At 39.9% G+C, this 15,860-nt stretch overlaps 1 protein-coding gene and 1 long non-coding RNA gene across 4 annotated transcripts in view; one reads left to right on the top strand and one right to left on the bottom strand.

Moving 5' to 3' along the window:
* The window catches only part of LOC110973414 (rho GTPase-activating protein 23-like), a 61,039-nt gene that overhangs the window by 8,749 nt on the left and 36,430 nt on the right, over nt 1-15,860 (top strand). Inside the window, exon 1 of one of the 3 annotated variants that reach the window (XM_087148297.1) lies at nt 10,902-11,226. The exons of the other annotated variants lie outside the window; for them this stretch is intronic. The gene's annotated coding sequence lies outside the window, so the exon portion shown is untranslated. Of the gene's footprint in view, nt 1-10,901; nt 11,227-15,860 lie in introns of those variants that run through there. 3 annotated transcript variants of the gene reach the window in all.
* Nucleotides 6,770-9,294, bottom strand: LOC147796346 (uncharacterized). The gene is made up of 2 exons (XR_015428219.1): nt 8,421-9,294; nt 6,770-7,678 (listed from the first exon to the last, which is right to left on the bottom strand). It is a non-coding gene; the product is annotated as an uncharacterized LOC147796346 (long non-coding RNA).

The raw sequence follows: 15,860 nt of genomic DNA, 5'->3' as shown, positions 1-15,860 counted from the left end.
TGAAAGAAGGGGCTAATTAATAGAATCCCGCATATGTAATAACATATTCTTTGGTTTTTAGTTGAAAAGGTAATTGAGCCAAAAAGAAAAGAAGGAAATTTCACTCTGTAGTGGTGCATGTACTGTATGCATTGTACCAGTACATGTACAATACCACTACCCGTAGCCTATAGTGTAGACTTGTGTACATGTACCAGTGTAGAAGAACGTTCATTGTTGCACATGTACTTACATTGGTACGTATTTCATAAGTGCTAAGAGGAAGACTGACATTGCACTGAAGATGAACATTACAACATCATTTCACCACCTTACAATGTACAGTACCATAGGTGCACTCGTATTTCACCACCTTACAATGTACTTGTACATGTACAGCCGGTAACTGTACGGTGAATTGAACAGAAATATTAATGTGGAAACCCGTTGGGGCACTGGTGGTTAAACAATGCACTTGCTTTGCATCCATTGGTCACTAGACTATAATATGTAAGATCCAGCGGTTTTTTTTAGCCCTAGCGGTACTCTTCTCTGCAACAGTGGACTGTTATTGCAACAGCCAGATTACATACTCGTACTGTACATGTACATGTAATGGTACCTTCAACGGTTATAAAAAGAAATCTTCACCTCATTAAAAATTTTTTTACCAGACTTGTCCTTTCACAGTAAAGAAATCTGAATGAGGATGACCGCGTATAAAAACTGGGTTACTACCCAATTTAGGTACATGTAGAATTGAAAAAGAGCTGCTGAAATTTAACAAATCATAAATGAAGTGGCCAGAAATATCCAAAAGGTCACCCAGATTCCCCTCTGGCACGAACGTTGGATGCGACAGCTCTTTGAATGCTGACGGAGGAATTTCATAATTGAGCCTAGGAGCTTGCCCGTTTTTTGTACCCCCCCACCTCTATTTTAGAGGATGCAAGCATCCCATGCCCCTCAAGCAAAGTCTGGGCCATGTGCTGAGGTACTGGTAATTTATCTCGCTGCCCGGAATTATGTACAGGTAGGTCGAGGTCAAATTTCATTATTGATGGAGAAAGGAAAAGAGAAAAAAGAGGCTAAGTTGGATATATTAGTTGAAGAGATATTGGTTGTAGGTTGTTGGGAACTGATGAGTGGCAGATGGGTCTGACATATGAATACTGTGTTTGTTCCAGTATCTTGTTCACACAGTAAGATCAAGTACATGTGTATCATGCATGTTCATATGTATACATGTACATAATGTACGAGTACATGTGTATTGTACATGTATACGGTACCGGTATGTACCGCTATACTGGTAAATGTACATTACATACGTGTACTGGTACATCAGCCACATCTCATGTCACACACACATCATGTACATGTACGAGCACTTGTTTCACATGTACGGTACCTGTTGTGGACATTCCATCCTTCTCCAGAAAAAAACTCTGGGGAAAAAAAACAAGGCTCATTTTTCATTTAAAGTAACATGGATTCCTTATTGAATGGTACTGGTGTAATGGTTGCCATCTGACAGGTACCGGTACATGTACATACATTTATGTACCTACTGTACATGTTCATGTACAGTGTGATTGTTGATATTATGCTGAACCTGCACTACATGTTGGTAGCACTGCCCACTGCATTTGTCTCATATTGTTTGCGGTGTTGGAGTACTCATACTCGACCTCAAACTCGAGCACAACTCGAATACCAATTACATGTACTTGACCCATACTCGATCATACCCTGTAAATACGTATTTAGCACATGTTCGTACATGTAATTCTGCACTCAAAGTCATCCCCAAACTCAACAAATTGTACTAGGTTAACTCGATCCAAGTCATACAGTTTTCGAAAAGAAATTGGCATTTTTTTATACTAATTTTTCGATACTAAACTTAGACCAAAAATTTCATATACATGTAGTGTTAGCTACATGTACACGTTACTGGTCTCACAGTATTTTTATCCTCTCTAAATCGAGTATTTTGAATGGGTGTTGGCACGTGGCAGTGCTCGCAGTATCGGTGGTGTATATGAATGCAAATTTCCATAATGTTTTAGTTTTACACAGTACATGTACGGAGTACCACTACTCTGCACAACAGTATGGTCAACAAGGATGGATTTCTACATGTACCGGTACATGTACATGTACCTGAAGATCTACATGTATTTAAACATTTCCTTTATAAATCCCGCTTGAAAAATAAGATCAACAAAAAATAAACCCATTGTTGCTCGTTACGACCTTTCTAGATGTACAATGTACATGTACATGTACCGGTATGAGTACATGTACATGTAGGTGTGTCTGGCTTGGCCAACTTTTTCAAGCCATTATTGTGTACCGGTAGATTTGATTTGAACAGTAATGTGGGTCAATGCTTGCACATCCATGAAAGGTACAAGTAAATGTACATGTACGTATGTGCTTTGCAACATGAGCCCATCGTGTACTGTATCTTTCACACAGTTTTGAGAAATGGGATTAACCTATTCCATAACTCAGTGGGGACTAGCAACAATGAAACAAAAACTCGACCAAAACAAAAAAAAATCCTAAAACATCAATGTCAGATACATATGAACTAAACAACAACAAGAGTGCTAAGAGTAACCGTATTTCCACAATTTTTTGACAGAAGTGAGATTTACAATGTACATGTAGCTCTGAAGTACATGTACTACCGCACACCCTTGTGTACACATTCAGCCAGTACTGGTACACATATCCGTACACAGGCTGTCTGGTTGTGTTGTAGTTTTGCCAGGCACTGGGAAGCTCCCATTTACACACTTCCTTTTTGGTGGTCCCAACCTCCCTCAGCAGCTTCCAGTTAGACTTGGCCCAGTGCAGAGAAGGGTGTCGTCATCATGCTCACACAAGCAGTCCATTGTTCGTTCTTCACAGTTTGTGGGCACCTTAGTATAGGGGCATAATGGCTGTTAATCTGATTTCCATTTTGTCTCTGCAGATTCAAAAAGTAGACAAACTCAGACTAAGAGGCAAGTTTAGAATATGCATTTGTGCGCCAGGCTCCAGACCTGACATTTAAAGCCCATCTGTCACTTCCAGAGAGTTGTTTTTCTCCCAGCATTAACGTGTGTTTATGCACACCAGAGAATTTTGTTTCCTCCAATTTCTGGACGTTATGCCAACATGTCTACATGTAGTCTACAGGACATTTGTGTTTAAAAACAAGTGCACCAACATACAGTACATGTACATGTACATGGTACAGTATACGACTATACACGTACATATCTGTGACTGTATTACATGTACCTGTCTGTCAGGACACAAACAAATGCCAATATTAAAGCAGTGCGCTAAATTACAACCTCACATGGTTAAACGTTTCATCTCCCCTTCAAAATGTTTGCATGTGAGAGAAAGGAGGGGACCCACCTAGAAAACGACAAGGGTTGACAAATAACGTGTTCAGTGCTAGTACAGTGTAGTTCATTTAGAGTCTATCAAAAACTACTAGTACACGTATGCACGTTTTTGTGATTCAGTTCTGCACTTTTGACTGAAAACTGTTTTCAAGCAGAAAGTGCTGTCGTTCATTCTAAAAGTACACTGGCCTACTACTAAATAATTTGTTTATTGCTGCAAAGATGTGGTTCTGTATGCAAATTCAATTTGAAGTGTGTACATGTACACATGTACCAGTACTCTCATTAAATATAATGTGTTTTAACACTTGTCCATCTGTGACTGGGATTAATTTAGATGAACTGTGCATGTACATGTATGCACAATTACATGCGCGACCTTCACTCAAGGGAAAGGAACACATTGCAATCTGCAATGGATTTTAAGCAGTGTACACATGTAGACCTACATCTGCATGTACCTTGCATGTACAGGTACATGTGTACACATGTACATGTAGATGAGCCACCATAAACAATGTAGGAAGAAGCCACTGTACCCGTACAATTAACAAATGGCTTAACAAACTTCCACGTACGCGTATGGCATATTGTGCTTTGTATTGAAAGAAAACTTCTGCTGGTAGTGGTACATGCAGGCACATCTTCATCTTAAATTCTTTGTTGTGTTAAAATTACTAAAATTGCCTCAAGACATGTACCGATACATCATTATCCAAAAACCTTGTTGTTATTGTAAACAGAAAAAGAAAAAAATTAACAGCAAGATGCGTTTGTCATAACTACAGGAGATGTACATGTAGAATGCTGGTTATTGGTAATAAATTTTTTTTATCAGTGTTTTCAGGAATAAAGTCTTTAAGTAGTTAATTTTTTTCATGGAATTAAGCAGCATCAAAAAACTAAATACTGGGCATTTGTACGATACATGGAGTCAGGATTTCTGTGCCTGAATGAACCAATGAACCACAGTAATTTGGACAGTTTTTAAACAACGAGAACTTTCCACACATGTACATGTACCAGTACATGTACCTGACCAGTGATAAGGTCACTGTTTGAGTTTTCTATCAGTCCAGCACTTGACCTCTGACCCCTTCAAAACTGAAGTAAGGGTGCAATTGGACCACCTCTTTTCAGATGCTGTATGTACTTTTCATCCAGAAAAAAATATTCTTTATTGATTCGTGGTTGTACATGTACTTAACCCCCCCAAAAAATAACTTGGAAACTGTTTCTATTCAGTACATGCATAATGGCTCTCATGCACCGTAAAGATATTCCTGCCGCTTGATTTTGTCATCTTTGAGTTGTGTTTCCTCAGCCATGACAGTGTGAAACTCAGTCAAGGTGAAAAAATATTGATATTGTGGCAGCTCACCAGGAAGGAGAGAAGAGAGCCTAATCAGTGTCGGGCGATGTTGTGAACGATATCGATGTATTGGCAAATGAGGACAGATCGAGGGTTAGAAAATACGTTCTCATTGCCAATGTCACAGCATCTTTAACAGTATTAAAGGCGTTGGTGCTGGGCAGCGGTGGCAGTTGATATTGATTTATCAACCACAGTTCTACTGTATTGTTAACCCAGTCAAGGTGAATAAAACATTACAGCTTGTACTGTGTACATACTGTACATGTAATGTACATGTACATGGGACACGTATATGTACATGTGCTGGTATCGTAGCATGTTTGTTAGGGAGCATTCAGGAGGGAGACGCTAAGTGATAGTGCCAGTTGATGTCAATAAGCCTTTTGTAAGTTTGTGACCTAGACCTGGTACACTGAATATTTTAATTCACGTGACTTTAACAACTTGAATTTGCCATACTAAAACCACTGTTCCTATACCTCGTGTTTCGGGGCAAGCTTTTGTTTAGTTACATAAGAGACGCCTTGCAACAATACACTGTTCTCAATGGATAAAAAGGGCACAATGGAACCAGTCCATTCCAGAGAAGGTGGTTGGTATGCGAAAGCTTGTCCCGAATTACGAGGTATACATGTAGCAACAGTGTCTTTAGTCTAGGAAATTCAGATAACTCAGTGTACCAGATTTTATTCAAATTTAACTCCCAAATGGCTTATTTATAGGCTGCCAGTCAATACACATGTAAAGTTGGAATGATGAAACTTCAGTCAGAACATGTACTGGTATTCTGTCGTACTGTACCAGTGGCTTTATTTCTACATATTTTTACAGATCCGCTACAGCCAATGCCCTTAAGATTCAACCAGCAATGGTTTAGGGGCTAGGGAGATTTGAAAGATTTGTACACATTTCCCCAACGTGTTTAACAGAAAATGTGCATCCAGTGACTCTTACATGTATGTATGTATGTACATGTATTTCAATATGGTCCTGTAAACAAGTTTAAACAATACATCCATGAGTATTCAGTTCAGGTCCTTGATCATCCTAAGTACATGTAGTTGTCTGAGACAAATTGGCATCAATTCCATTTGCAGTGTCTTTGTGAAAACTTGATGCACCTACATGCTGCATTTACGAATGGTACAGTACATGTACCAATGCATGGCATTGATTGTAAAAGATCACTCTTTGATGGATAATTTCCAGGGACCTTTAAAATAGCCAGGACCTTTTGCACCTCTGGGAGAAATTGTAGGGGTAGAATGTGTACCATTCCAGCAGTTGGCCTCGGCAACCCCGTGTCCACATGTGTAGGCTGACAGTATTGGTGTACATGTGGAATAACTGGTTTAGGTTACAAACAAGAACGGACACCTCTTTCCTGAGGGAAGTCACCACTTTCCCCCACATGTTCCTTATGTAGAGGTGTATGTGTAAGGACACAATACTGGCTAACAAAAATGGGACACATAGGTAAAAATTCAATCTAGTGAAAGGTGTTTAATTTACTTTTAAATTATGACAATGGACCACCCTCTATCAGAAAATAGCAATGGGAAGATAATTGGCCCAAGAAATTTTCTTCCATGCAGTGCTTTCTGTAGAGGGGGACCTCATAAGTTAACGTTGGTTACGGTGTCCACTTTGCAGTCAACCATGCAATAATAAAAGTCAAAGAAAAACAATGTGGAGTTGTATTGTTGTGGTTAAGCTTTTCCTCCTTTCTGAAGGTCATCTTTAAAAAAAATGTTAATTGTTACTAATTTTACGATATCTTAATAAGGTGGACACCGTAACTAACGTTAACAAGTGTACTTTTTCACACACAACAATTTTAAATGATTTGCAGTTTGATGACTTGAGGAAAACAGCTGGTTGCGAAGCTTGCAAGTACTTCAAAGAGGACATTATCATTGACAACCAAAGAACAGATACCCTCAATTTCAAAGATCTTTGTCCTGTAGTTTAACGTTAGTTACAAAAATGACACGGACACCAAAAATTTCGAATCAAAGCTAACATTTCATGTGACAAGTTTATTATGACTTGCTTTACTGGAGCCCTCAAGGCAGTTGCCTCACCTTCAGAAAATTGCCTGTGTTACTATGTGCAGGTGTTAATACATGCACATGCTTTTTCATTTCTTGGGAGCATCTCTGTGATCTACATATCTGATAAGCCACTTCAGCCTATTTTTAGATGCCCTATATGCATGCAAGAAGGTTGCACATGAGCTTCACAGAAGTTGAAATCTTTGACATTGTGAACTTAAGTACATGTATGTATATTTAAATGTGCACCATTTGCAACATTAAACAATTCTGAGGAACAAGTAAATTGAGTCAATGACTATTATATTTTTCATTCTAATCTTGTTTCTTAAAAACTGTATTTCATTGTGGAGGCTATACACTGACGATCCCATCTGAAGAACATGGCACATCTCATTAAATGAATTTCATTGAATTTATTCAGTTCGTGCCACCTGGGTGACTCATCTTTGCTGAAAAACTGATGAACTTTTGACTACAGACCTTAGACAAACCTCTGATGACATACTTAGACAAAACTACTTTTGGCAATAAACGTTTGAAAATACTTATTTGCATAGACACTGTATAGTGCATTAATTTTACCTACTTCTTTGCTGTCCAAGTGAAAGTAACGCAAAGATGGATCTGGAATAAGTGAACTTGGATTAACAACACACAGAATGAATTTCCTGTTAACGGTCAGATTTTTTTCCCAAACAAAACTTTGCTTATTTTTATTTGGACGATCCATGCAGTATATAACTGCCAGTTCATCACTAATGATGCGCTTGATGGCACCTGGATACCATGCATCCTCAAATGCGACGACAACTATATCCCCTGCAGTGAGCTGGCGATCGGCAGGCTCTTGTGGGGTCCTGAAATTACAGAAATGGCAACAGGAATGGTTGAAATCGAATAATCTTTGATTTAATTACTACTAAAGCTTCTTTCACGAGGACATGTGAATCTACAGACATATAATCTTATCCAACCATTGAATCTTTTTCTCCTTTCTGGCTTCTGAAATAAGATAGAAGAAAAATAAAATTCAAATAGAACAATTTTTTAACATAACCGGCAGTGGCTTGATTTGTAGAAACATAAAAAAAAACTCTAACAAGACCCCAGGGGTTCCACAAAGGCAAGTTCCCCCATCTGTGTAAACATCACTTGCCTACGTGTTACATCAACTTCGCTCCATTTACTTTTAATTCACTGCGAACTCGCCCCCATACTATTGGATGACAAGTGGGGCGAATTTTAATACGAATGGGGCGAAGTCGAAAGTGCCGGTGTGTAACGAACGTGAAACACTGATGATTTCTTGAACTTGGCAAGGCTATTCTTTAAGTTTGTTCATTTTTGTGATGGACTTTAGCTTAAAAAGTGTAAATTATTTGTCGTTTTGCAATTTCAAGCGGGACTTCAGATGTTTACTATTTTTTTCTTCTGTACGTTAAACATGGACACGATTCACACGAAACCATCCAAGCGGTCCGCTACAAAGCCCAAAAATCACCCATTGACTATCCATTAAAATCTTCCCTTTTACAATGCCATCTGACCTCTTTTCACAAAAAAATACAGAAAATAAAATCTATTTAAGTTGATACAAACCTTTTGGCTGCTCTTTTTCCGGATATTGGCTGCTCTTTTCCTGATTGTTGGAGGGAAAGCTGTCGCGCGCAGCAACTTTCTCCGTTCGTTACAAAGAGACGCGAAAGCGGCGCGCGGTGGACACGGTGCTTAAAATAGCTTTATCTCGGAAAAGACGTATTCGAGCCTAAAACAATTGACCTTTAGGTCATCCATGCAGGGTACCATTGCACGTGTACGACCACTAGTCAGACTGCGTTGATCACCAGTTAAAACATGTGGACATTTTACGTTAGTTACAAAATGGACACGAAAATTATAGCGATCGATATGCTGATGTTTTCTCATCCTCGAGGGTAATTATGGTCTAGCACACATTTTACACGATGTTTATTAAGCTCATTTCGAATAAAAATGGCTTTTACAGGTAAGGGTGAGGCTTGTAAATGATGATTCTGGCCCTTTTCGTCATGGTATGGTGCGGTGGACACGATGTGAAACGAACGTTAACGCAGGTTCAGCTGCCATTTTGGAGCGTGGATTTATTTATTTTTTTTTTTGTAAAGGGCCAAAATATTACTTCATTGCTTAACTCAAAAAATATGACCATTGTGATAAAATACGTGAGCTATAAGTAAAGTAGTTGAGTTCATTAAATTTTGTTCAAGCAATGTCCCATTTTTGGGCGCCATTTTGAACTAAAATTTGCTCTTCAACGTGAATAAAAATTATAGACTCGCATTTACACTGAATTATTTATCTTTATTTATCTCTCAAATACATGTACAACTATAATCTCAAGCAAACATTGCTTGAAAATGGTTACATCATCTGATAAATTAAAGTTCATTTTTTGCATCATGAAAGTTGGCCAGTATTGTGACCTTACACGTATACCCTTTTGGTTGGCCCGCCTGTATGTACGGTACATCACATCACACCCACTTGTGTACGTGTACAGTACCGTGATATACATGTACAGGTACATGTACCGGTACACGTACATGTTCACGTACATGTATGTTGTTGAACACTTTACATCTCGGTAGATTGCTTCAGTTTTGCTGACAAATTTATGTTAGAGCATGAGAGAAAAAAGACCAACAGTCAGCAGTGTGTCCACAGTGGTGGTACACCAGCCACCCATAACTCTGTAGCCCACGCACAGGTACAGGTACACGTATGTGAATGGGTACTTATCCTTGTATCCAATTTACAGCGGATGTACATGTATGCATGTATGTAGGTTTCAGAACATTATCCATTTGCATCGCATTACTAGACTTTGTGGGCTCAGTTTGTTCCTTGTAATGCATCTTTGGAATTTAATAAAAATTGAAAAAGACAAAAACACAAAAAAAAACCCTTGGCTGGTTTCATAGGGTCTGTGAGGAGTCAGCTTGGCCGTAGTGCTTCTTCCCTCACCTTTCACCTTTGTAGCCAGGTTTGATTCCCAGCTTCCCCGAATACTCTGCGGTTCTCCTTTCACTTTTGAAATTCAACTGTGACTGCTTCTTGTTGTCTCCTGTGTGCAGGTTTCTTCAGACTTGTAAGCTACAGTGTACTGTTCACATTTGTACTGTAGTGTATACATGTACATGTACTTCAGATTAATTAGAATAATGGTACTGGTACCAATATTGATGTACTCTTTATGTAAAGTGTGTGGCTTTTTCATTCACAAATTTTACAGTACTGTATAAGTTAGGGAAGTAACAGTTGCTGCCAACTTAATCCAATTTTTTTGAAAAGTGGATCATACATGTACATGTATGAGAACGTACATGTACAGTGTTTTTGAAGGTCTCTGTATTGGAGTCAATCACCTGTCAAACTCAGAATATGGATCACCATACTTGTACCAGATCTAATGTGCCTTCTCGTTTGTCTTGAACATACACCTACGGGTGCACTAGTACATGTAAACAGTGTAAACATTGTGGGGTGTTTGTTGGTGGTGAATGTTTGAAGAGCCCTCAGGGTATGGTGACTTACAGACCCTGAACTCAAATAGTTTCTTTGATGCCGAAGGACTGTTTTCCAAAGTATTCTGTGTGAAGATTGATACTGCACTCGGCTACAGTTCCTGTAATGCACGCACACAAGAGTAAAGTGCAGTTTGAAACAGGGAAACTGTGTACATCTTCATCCTTCTTTGTGACAGTAGCAGACAACCTCTCAAGGGTAGCTCTTTTGTGCTTGAATCAAGTTGATCCCACTAGCCAGGCCCGAGTGGGTTGGACCAAATTAGGTATAGACAGGCAAGGATGACTGGCAGTGTGCAATACAATACCCCTGCCTCCCCTAAAGGCCTAAATTTGAATAACAATTGTCATTTTCCTGTATTAAAAGGAGACCCATTCAGCATCTGGTCTGACAGCAGGGACACAAGACCAAGGTTTTTTTTTTCGTTCTTGTTTTTTTCTCCTCCAAGCTCAGTGGACCAAAACACTTGCAGCGACAATTGGCATCAGATGCGGTGGGGAAAAAAAATGAGAAAAACCTGACCGCTTGTCTGCTCTTTGAACAGTTTGCCGGAATGACAATGAGCTGAACGGATGGTTGGAGGCGAGACAAATGCAGTCTGTTACAAGAATTAATTGGATTAATACTAAACCGATACGTGTACATGTACAGTGTGTGCCATTGATGAGTTCCTGTAAATGCTAAACACTGTACAGATCTACATGCGATGGGAGATGCTGTGTGAAGTTCAGTAGCGGATCAGCCAGTGATACGCAGGCATCCTTGCATGTGACCCACTGTCCATGAGTGAGCAACTTCAGAAAAGGCAAAGGTCTAGCAAATTTGGGTTAGACATCTACAGGTATTATGAGAGAGATGTATATGTAGGGTTCACTCTTTAGTAACTTCTGTTCAAGAAAAATCAGGGGGCACACATTGTACCGGTACCATGCGCGTTCATGTACTCAGTACTTGCAATTAAGTGGTAGATTTCAGTGACTTGTTACCCTTACACAGTGTTGATGAAGTCACCTTTGTAAGAGTGACAAATGTGTGTCCACAATCAATTTTAGGATCAAATGTACATGTACCAAAATGCTATTTTTATGGCATGTACCGGGTATGACTCCATAGTTTAGTTCTAGGAAAAGAAGGCTTGTAGCCAGTTCACAAGTGATTTATTTCAGCTGATCTGTGAGATTTGAATACTCAATGTTCGTCATCTCCTGCAAGGCTTTCAAAAAGATAAAAACTGTTTTGGGAAATGACTTGCATGGTAGTGCACTGGCATTGTCCATGAACCCTCATGTTGGTAAAGCAAACATTGCAATGAATGAAACCTGCCCCTCACCAGGCATATTACGGCCCACGTGACGCATCTCTAAGATTCATTGATCATGTCGGGTCCAGGGCAGAGTCACACACATACTAGTTGTCGGGATGCACACCTGCACCACTGGGTGTGATATCGGTCACGTACAATTTACAGGTACTAGTACGCAGTACAATGAACATGTACATGTACAATGTGTTCATAGAATGTCATGTGTGAAACCGCAACTCATACCTGGTACATTGATTCTATTTAACGCTCCATCCCATGTATGGTGTTCAGTTCAGTCATGTTTGTGCCCCTTGTGCACTGGACCTATATATTCACACCGGTACTTTACTGCACCGTCACGTTTCTATCAGTGAAAATGGGAAACTCTGGGAGTTGACTGTACTGTTTCCTGTCTTGTGTACAGCAGTTGCCTGCGGAACACTATCAGGCCAACCTCACTTTGTGTCATGCTGTTCCTCATGGGTGTGCGTGACCCACTACAGAATAGGTGTTTGTGTGTTCACTTAGGCCCCTTTTTTTTCTTGTAAGTTGTTCTGTATGGGAAATCCATTTTGTTTCTTTATGTTTTTGTTTTGTTTGTGGTTTTTTTTGAGGGGGGAATTAAGAGAAGTCTCCTACTCGTGCAAAAACAGTCATATACAGTGTATGTACCGAACTTACATACCATATTGTACATGTACATGTACACAAAAGCTGCAAGTTTTGTACCGTGTTTGTTCAGTACATTGTACTTGTAAAGCAAGTACATGTACACATGTACATGTATGTTCCAGTATCTTCAACAAAGATGCACAGTGCCCATGAATAATGTGTGATGGGTCGCAGAATGTTGACAGAGACAATGTCTGTGGTCATAGTTTGCACTAAGAGCATATACATGTAATGTACAGGTAGTTTGGCACCTACAGTGTATGTAGGGTATGTACATGCACATGTGTACCGGTACGAGTATATTGTACTTCACTTGTGTTAACTTATTGGCTGTGATTTACCAGTATGTGAACTGTCAAAATTGCCAGAACTTTCTGGATACATGTATATTGAGCATTATCACTGAAATGTATGCAGGTTAAGTTTAGACAACCCAAATCCTTTGTGCCTGCATACAAAATTAAGCTCAGAGAATAGTTTGTTGACAATATAATGTGCATGTACTGCTTGGTTGGGAGTGATACTAGGCAGATGGGCCAACTGTAATATTAATGTGTATACATGCTCCCTTCGAAACAACTCTTATCGTGTCTTATGGCCAACCGGTTTGTTTAAGTCTAGGCCTCTCTGTTCACACGACAGCAAGTCAGCTCCAAGCATGCTTGGTGCCCTTTACCATGCCTATATCTATCGTAACTGGGCAATGATTCCAGGGCCCAGCCTTGGGGACTGTCTGGATACAGCTGTATGTAGCCCAAACAGTCTGTTGGGAGGGCACTGGAGTGACCGGTTCCCTGAGCTGATTAAATGTTTCCTGTATTACTCCCCTGCACCTCCTCTCAAGGCACTCTGGTGGTCAGCCCCCTCCAGCTGCTTGTGGTGACAACTGGGGTGACTGACAGCTAAAAATAGCTCCTCCTTGTTGTGTCATACCCTACCCGTACATCATATTGCAGTACCAGTATTTACTTACAATTTTTATACCCCACTGACAAAGTTGAAGGGGCGTACTGTTTTCTGCCTTGAGTTTGTTCTTGTTTTATGGTTTTGGGGAAAGATTTTCTCCTTGCTGAGAGGGATTTACTGAGCTGAAAAGTTCATTAGGTTTTTCGATATACAGGTACATTTACATGTAAAAAATTCTCTTCTGTGTACATGTAGGTATTTTCAGAAAACCCTTTTTGAAAAGAATAAAGTTCAAGGTAGAGTGTACATGTACATGTACCGGTGTGTACCTGTACATGTACATACAGTAGGCCTACCACTACCTGTGTACGCGTCATTGGAAAAGCACAGAGTTCTTGAACAATTAGAAAGCCATCACAGTTACTGCAGAAACTTATACACAAACTACATCACTCAATTATAGCTGTGACCTGAATCGCAGTAGGAACATTAAACAGTCCAATGTGCATGCAGGTTGTGTGTTCACACAACTTCTGTGACACTTCCGCAACCTGCGGGAAGTGATCACAGAAGTTGCGTGAAGTTGTCAACAAAACCCCGAAACCACAAGGTCCAAATTCAAGGTAGTTGGCAGAAAAAATAATGCATCAATACCTAGACTGAACAAATCGATTCCCTGTGCACACTGACATGTTATACCTGTATTTGTATAACATTGAACTTCACATCCTGTCTGTTTTGACCGGTTCACATTCCACAGTCATGGCATCATCCACCGTGCTGCATGCAGCACTGAGGAACACCTAACCGGTACTCTGCCACTGGGTCAAATCGTGGGAAGTGGATCCTTTTTTTTTCTAGTACATTAACCAGTTGCTCAGAGCTGTAGTTGTGGGCATTATGAGGTTATCTCGGCCTGTGCGTGCTGTCTTAGGGGACTACATTGGAGCTGGAGAGATTTTCGGTAGTGAGTTTTTTCTCTCTTGAGGTCGGAAAGTGGAGAAGGAAGTCTGGAGAATAATATTAGCCCTTAAGCTCCAAGGGTGTATGTAAATTCGTATTGAAATTGGAGGATTTGGGACTGTTAGGGTGCATGAACACTTGGAATATGGAATAATGTACATGTACCACATGTACACTGTACCATTACACAAAGTGCATACATTTATATGTACATGTACGTATTGCAAGGCTACATGATACCTGGACATGCACTGCACATTTTTTTATGATGTACATGTACATGAAGATACATGTGCAGGAAAACTGTAAACAGTACAATGTTCACTCTACAGCTACTGTTTGCACCCATACCATTGAAAAATCTTCTGCTGACTGTAAAGTTCTCAAATTTTGGCACACTACAATGTAACTTTATTAAAAATCGCACCTTGACTTTATTTTACAGAAGAAAACCTACATGTAAAAGCGCACCCTTTTTTTTGGGCAGTATTTTAAGTACTAGTATTTTAATCAATATCTGCTGAATTAAGCCCTTGTACAGTACTTTGCGTAATGTTCATGTTTACATATGTACCACTGTGTTGCCAGGATTTTTGTTTCAGCAGGTGAATATTTCTTTTTCATGATCAGTATACAGACTTAAACAAATGAGGACCTTAGCTATGCCCATGTACAAAAAGTGATGATTGGTTTTAACCTCCTAAGCTAAAGGAAAATACTGTCATGACTGTAGGGCACAATAAACCTCGGGGTTGCATGTTGAAGGATTTTTGATAGTTAGGGTTAAGAAGATTTCAGCTGAAAGAGATTCCTGGTCATCCTTTTGTTTGGCTAATCTGATTTTTATTGAGTGCAAGATTTCTCACTGGATCCTTCACCTGCCCAGCCTGGTAATAAATCCAGCTTTTTCCCCCTCAAACCTTAAGCCGCTCAAATAGACGCCCCTGCAAAAGTACATGTAGGCCTACATACAGGAACATGTAATTATTGGAAAGCTGTTTCATTGAGGGCATCGTGTGTCACAGCATGGAGCTGGTCACAGGGATAGTTTACTGTCATGATGCTACAATATTTACCGGTACATGCACATGTTCATGTACAGGTGCAGTACCAGTACGCACATGTTCATGTACAGGTACCGGTATGCACATGTTTATGTACATGTACAGGTACCGGCATGCACATGTTCATGTACAGGTACCGGCATGCACATGTTCATGTACAGGTACTGGCATGCACATGTTTATGTACATGTACAGGTACCGGTATGCACATGTTCATGCACAGGTACCGGTATGCAGATGTTCATGTTCAGGTAACGGTATGCACATGCACACAGATACCAGTATGCACATGTTCATGTACAGGTACTGTACCGGCATGCACATGCACATGTTCATGTACAGGTACCGGTATGCACATGTTCATGTACATTGTACATGTACAGGTACCGGCATGCACATGTTCATGTACAGGTACCGGTATGCACATGTTTATGTACATGTACAGGTACTGGCATGCACATGTTTATGTACAGGTACCGGCATGCACATGTACAGGTACCAGTATGCACATGTTGTGTGCTGTTGACAGGAAGCGTGAAATGCTACCGATACATACCGTTCTAGTAC

The sequence above is a fragment of the Acanthaster planci genome, linkage group LG17 (assembly GCF_054643075.1).
Source record: "Acanthaster planci isolate LZ-2023a linkage group LG17, COTS_SCS, whole genome shotgun sequence".
Taxonomy (NCBI): Eukaryota; Metazoa; Echinodermata; class Asteroidea; order Valvatida; family Acanthasteridae; genus Acanthaster; species Acanthaster planci.
The sequence above is the reverse complement of the archived record's forward strand: the minus strand, read 5'-3'. Positions and strand labels throughout refer to the sequence as shown.